The following is a 6,505-nucleotide window of genomic DNA, read 5'->3' as shown; positions in this document are numbered from 1 at the left end:
TGGGTCAGCAGCAGGAAGATCTTCACTGGCTAGGAACAAAAAGCTCTTCAGATACACAGGTACCCAATGTGCTCTAAACTGGAAAACATGACTAACAACTCCTTCAAGGACAATCTAGCTAGAGACTATTCAGCCAGGGCTGATTTCAGACACACACAAGCCTAGCAGATCTATAGGGGTTTAGTTCACTGTAGGGACAAGCACTAAAGTGAAAATAGTGTTAATTGTAGGGCATTAAGTGCTCTTTCCCAAAGCTATTTGGCTGCTTTTCTGAAACAAGTGAAGAATCTGAGATTTGGAGTCTTCGGGATAAAAACTCGGTGTTGTGTTCTGGCCTTTGCTTATCAGGGTGAAAGGTGTTTCCTGGGACCAGTGGGAAAACCCTGACATCCTCAAAAGATCTTCAAACATTTTCAAAAAAAGCCACTGGTAAGCTCTGCAGAGAGCTCTGCCACATCCATGCTCCAAGGCAGCCCATTTTCAGTTAGGCTGAACAAAGACACAAAGAGGCAAATTCAGGATGCTGATCTTAGAAAGGGCTAGAGCACTCATGCCAGTTTTTTATACCTTCTGTTTTGCATGTTCCCCTCTGCCACCTGTTCTTGGGAGTGCACATTTGGTTGTGCAAATTGGCTGCTTTACACATGTGCACAGCTACAGAAAAACAAGTGGAAAACTCTTTGTGCTTAGCAGCTAAGATGAAGTACTTAAAGAATACATTCCTTTCCAAATGAAATAAATGTTGAGCAGCACACTTATATTGGTTGCTTAGCAACAGGTTATCCTTTGGCTGTGCCGGGGACTGCACGGGTCCTTTGAGACTGCCATTACAGACCTGCTTGGAAATGTCAGATTTGGAAAGGATGCAAAAGTCAGTAATTCTATTTTTTTTCCTGTGGTATCAAATAATTAAACCTCTCCTATTAAATTAGCCTGATCACAGAAGTTAAACCTCTTCTGGGAGTCCAAAGAACACAGACTTCAGTGGGAGTGGCGTGGTCTGAGTTCTGCAGGGAACAGCAACAATGGTTATGGTTTCCCTCCTAATGAGGAATAACATTATGCAGTTCCCATGCAGCACTTTCCATGTGTAGCTCTCAAGTGCTGTTTTTAACAGGAAGACATTATTTCACCTAGCAGAGCCACACCAGGAGGACATATTCAGCTACAATTACACCAGTAAAGCCCTTAACCAAGACTTATCCTGGAGAGTGGGTGGTATTATGATTCCCTGTTCTCCAATGCAGTAAACCAAACACTCCAGTGTGGCTGCCTGAGCTCCTGGTGGCTTCACAGCCAGCTGGACTGCAATGCCAGGGTTCCCTTTATACACATTTACAGAATGCAGCTGGAAAGGTACACCCACCTCCAGTCCACAGCCAGCTAAACCAGCTCAAGGCAGCAGCAGTGCAGGTGTACTCGTCATAAAATGCTGAAGAGCAGAAGATTTTTCACTTGGTTATTAAAAAAGCCTTTTGCAGAACAAACAACTCTAAAAGCCTCTGTTAGACAGACATCAGAGCTGCTGCTGCTGCTCTGTATCTTGAGCCCATTTAGCCTTGCAGAGAAGTTGGGCTTTTTAGCTCAGGTGTGATGCTGTACTGCTGCCTCTCTGATGCTTCCAAGATCTCAGCTATTAACTCTGCAGAGTGAAGCTTCATGGTTGCACAAGCTCAGGGTGATGCTCCCCAGGTGGGCTCTCTATTAGACCTGCCAGAGGCTGTTTGTGTCACTAAAATTTGCAGTGTAAATGTGTCCAAGGTTGCTGACGCCTCTGGCAGCCCTGCACTGCTCTGTGACCACCATCCTACAAGAGTTCTGATGAATCACACAGTGGGGAAAGCAAACAATGTCCTCTGCCAAATTCGTGACCATTACCGTGTTCTCTGCTGCCTAAGTTAAGCCATTAAAAAAAAACTTATTTCTAGAAAATATTACATGGCTGAAATTCAACTGCCATTCTAAAAGAATAAAAGAAAATTATATGGCTAACCTTCAAACAACATAATTATTTTCTTAATGCACTACAATTGCAATTCTGCAATTTACACTTACCATGCATTTATCTTGCATAGAAATCTTCTACCAAGAATGTTAATTAAATAGATATTTTCTAAAATGCCAGTATGAGAAAAATAGAACTTTATTTTTCTCCCCTATGTGTAGACTCAAGCAAATAAAAAAGATTCTATTTAAGCATGTACCAGGCCAAGTGTCACTCCTGTGCAGTGGGAACAACCAGACAGATACCAGCAGCATAAAAGTGGGCCAGAAAGAACAGATGGAATGAAGCCTACAGATACCAAAAAGTCATAATTTTCAAGTTAATACCCCATGGTAAGATCTGAAATAGTTTCAATTATTTAAGAGGCTGGTGCCTATAACAAATAAAATAGTAACTCCTGCTGTATATTGTGTCAACATCTTTTCTCCTGTGTGCTAGACAGTCAAATCCTCACTTTTCCCTCTTTGCAGAGGCCTCTCTGTGCCACTCTTGGGGCACATCTGAATTTTGGGGACAAGGAAAGTCTTCTCAGAGCTCTCACTGCTTCAGAGAGGAAGTGAGTGCCAAAGCAAAGACTTCTCCAGCTCTGCAGATGTTTACGATGTAAATGTTTGGGGTTTCATGCTGCAGCTGCATTTATTCATTCATCCATCTGGAGGGGAGAGGAATTCCTCCCCAGAACATTTCTGGAACCTACTTTCACTTGCTGAGTCCAGCTACAAACAGGCAGGCACTGCCTTTCCTTTTTTCATTCTGACATTCGGAATTTATTAACACTCTCTGAGGATGAGCCACCTTCTTCACAATTACTAAAATAGATCCATGACTTCCTGGCTGTGTTTAAATGTGCTTTACTAATTTGCTTGATTTTTTTTCCTCTTTTTGCTAAAAACGATTAAGAAATTGGCACTTTCTTGGTCACAACTACAGCCAGGATTGTATTGCAGATACACCAAAACATCTGTGTTAATTTCTGAGTGTGAAGATCAGAAAAAAAAGCTGCTCCTAAATAAGATCTATTTTCCCCTTCAGGATATTGGCACTCATCTCCATCTAATGTTTCATGTAAACTTTTTAACAGTTGAAAAAAATTGCAGGTGTTTTAGAAGAACTCTATGGTAATTAATAATTTCAGACCCAACAGAAAAACCCCTTAAGTCACCAAGAAATGCACTTGTTACAGAAGAGATCAATTAAGTGAAAATTCAAAAAAGTAATTTTGAGCCCCTGGAAGGACAGACCCATTGAAATGAGGAATCACAGGTAAACCTTGCCTGGAGTTCAGTAACTAAACACCAGAGTGCTGGTTTTGGACCAGCTCTGATGGCCCGTGCCAGCTTGGTGCCTCAACAGCAAGATCTGCATTACAAATCACAAATTTGTGAGTGATGTTTGTGCAGCTCGCTGTGAGTACTGCAGGCTGCAGTTTGTAGGGCAGCAAGCAGTGGCTGCAGAGTTCCAAGAGCTTGGATCTCCCAGTGGCTGCAGAGTTCCCAGAGAGCTCGGATCTCCCAGTGGCTGCAGAGTTCCCAGAGAGCTCGGATCTCTCATTGATGCTTTTCCTGCGGGAGGGGACCAGGCTGGAGCTCCCCCGTCGTGGCTGATGCTGCAATGTCAGAGCAGGGCTGGGGTGAGCTGCCGTGAGCCTGGTGGTGATTCATGATCAATGTTTTACACATTCGTATCATGCACTGGCAGCAAAATGGGTGTTTTAAAATCTCTTTGTCTCTAGTAATTCAGCTTTTTTAGGAACAGAAAGAAAACACATGCCTCCAAATATCCATTTTTCTCACATGCTTGCTCGTCTCTGCTCTACGTTATTGAACAACTGGGTGTACTGAAATCCCTTGGGGGCTTGGAGCACAACCATTAGGATCCCAATGTAGAATACTTGCTTCAAATACCAGGATTGGGATGTTGATTTTCACTAAGTGTTCACCATTGACTAATAAAGGAAATTTCCATCACTAACCTTTCCATATGAAAATCTGTTAATTAGCAATAAGATTTCATACCATTTGTGAAACTCTCAAGTTTTGGATCCTAGTAATGAAATATGTGTTTTTATTAAAATTAACCAATAATACAATTAACAATAATTAATGTCTATTAATTTATAATATTACTAACCAACTAAAAGCTACATTCAATCTCTTCATCTCAAGTGACAAGAGGAAACCAGTTGCTCTAATTCAGTGGATCTATATCCTGGTACATATTTGCAGTTTGGAGGTACCTCAACAATTTGGTTAAAGGCAGCTCTCATGAAGTATTTTTCATATAGCAGTGTTACAAAAGAGCTGAATCCCATTGCCCATCATAGGCAAAATACAAACCATAAACACCTCTATGTCAAGGAATCATGCATTGCATTATCTACAGCCATGCACTGCATAGGACAATTAAAATCATAGTCTATAGAATCTCAGGGCATAGCATGAGTAAAATAAAGTTTTAAACAGAAAACACAACCAGTTTGACAGCCTGAGTTCATGGCAGCCTTTTGGTGACTTTCTCCAGGTGGCCTTAATCTGTCCTCTTCACAAAAGCCAATTTAGAAACAAGTACAAGTTCTACCTTTCTATTATGTGTTCCAACAGCATGAGGATTTAAAAGACCTTTTTAATACTAAGCTAATATTTACTTGATTTCTTGTCCTTGGATACTTTTCCATTATTGGCCCAGGCTAATGGAACTGGTTCATCCAGCTCATGTTCTGCACCTCTCTCACAGTAAAATGTTGCAATATTGGATTACCCCTTTCCGGCCTGGAGCCTCTCACATTCTACATAAAGAATAAAGAAAAAACACAGCTCAGAATAGAGAATACAGAGAGGAGCACCCTGGATAACACATATCTGATCAGTCCTTTTGAAGGCAGTGGACTTCTGCTCCACCTCAGGAGTGGACCTGATCAGGACTTTAGGTTCTAGAAGCCTCACTCTTGAGCAACACATAATTTTGTAAGGACATTGCTAATAGTTCATCTTGGTGGAGGAAACAGCAGCATCTCTATATTTAAACCTGAAGTGATAAATTATTCTGATTACCTATCTTGAATTAGCTACTAAAGTAAAAAAAAAAAAAAAAAAAAAAAAAAAAAAAAAAAAAAAAGGTCATGTGGGGCTCTTTATTTAAAAAAAAAAAAACTTCAGCACTGCAGCTTTACCTAGGACACTTCCTATCACTTCAGCTGAAGCCATGCAGCCAGAAAGGAAGCAATCTGCAGCACTGAAGTCCCTCTTTAAATGTTAAATGCAGAAATGGCTGGACAAGTTTTATTCTAAAAAGCACATTGCACACATGATCAGATACTGTTGCCATGGCTGACTTCCTTTATTGCTTTGAGTAAATCCATACTTGGTCCATTAAGGATGGATTGGGTTGCTGTTAGGTAGAAGTAGGTCGAGTGATTTTTAAGCCACAGTTCTAAGCATAGACTAAGAGCAAACACAATAGATAATTTCTTTTTTTCTTTTTAATCTTTAGCATGTGCAATTATAATCAACCTATAAATGAACTTGCACCTAATGCATAATGCCATCTAGTGGGAAACTCAACAAGTCTAGAGGCAACAAGTCTGGATACCCCATGCAATATCAATCTAATTAGTGTTGCAACCAGTGGACAGTTTTAATACAAAAATAAGTTTAAAGCAAAAGAACCTCCATAAAAACAAATCTTCACAGATGATCATTAAGGTCTCTTTCAACTCAAATAGTTCTATGACTCCATGAAAATTTAAATATCTTCCAAACATATTTTATCCTCAAAGTTAAGATCAGCAAAACAATCTCGATGAACTTCTATTTAAAATGATTATGGGATGTGAAACAGACCTCGGTAGCTTCTTGATTTTATTTCCTGATTAAATTTCATTCAGAGATTGAATTTTTGTTAAACACAATTACACAAACTTCAGGCTGATAAAGGAGACAATTCAAGGTTTACTGATACATCATCCAGAACAACCTGTAATTCTGGAGAGTTTCATAATTAATGATCTTCATAAGTATGAGGTCACTTTTCTGAACCCATAAATAAAAAATGAAACAAAGTGACCCAAATTCAAAATTATGTAAGGTAAAGGCAGAACGTTTATCATAAAATGATAAAGCAGAAAAAGGGGCTTAGATAGACTATCAGATAAGGAATGTACTTCATTGAGAGCCCTTCTAAAGTCAACAGTAAAGCAACAATCCAAGACGAGTAAGTCATCAGTATTTTATCCTTCAGGAAAACATAGCACTTGTCCTTTATTGGTAAATTAACCTGCTCTTAGGCTAGGATTATCCCTTTCTCTAAACTTCTGCACATTTTGTGTCAACCTGCTTTGATATGACTTTATTTATCATTTACAAGGTAAAACCTTACAGCAGTATAACTCATGATGTTTATATTGGTTAAATCAAAGAACTTTGGGCCTAGAGGACCCTGTGGAGATCATTTAGCCCAGCTCTCTTCTCTGGGAAGGACCATAAGCACCACTGTCCCAGTGGT

This window comes from Zosterops lateralis (assembly GCF_965231275.1).
Source record: "Zosterops lateralis genome assembly, chromosome: 7".
Lineage (NCBI taxonomy): Eukaryota > Metazoa > Chordata > Aves > Passeriformes > Zosteropidae > Zosterops > Zosterops lateralis.
Note: the sequence above shows the minus strand (reverse complement) of the source record.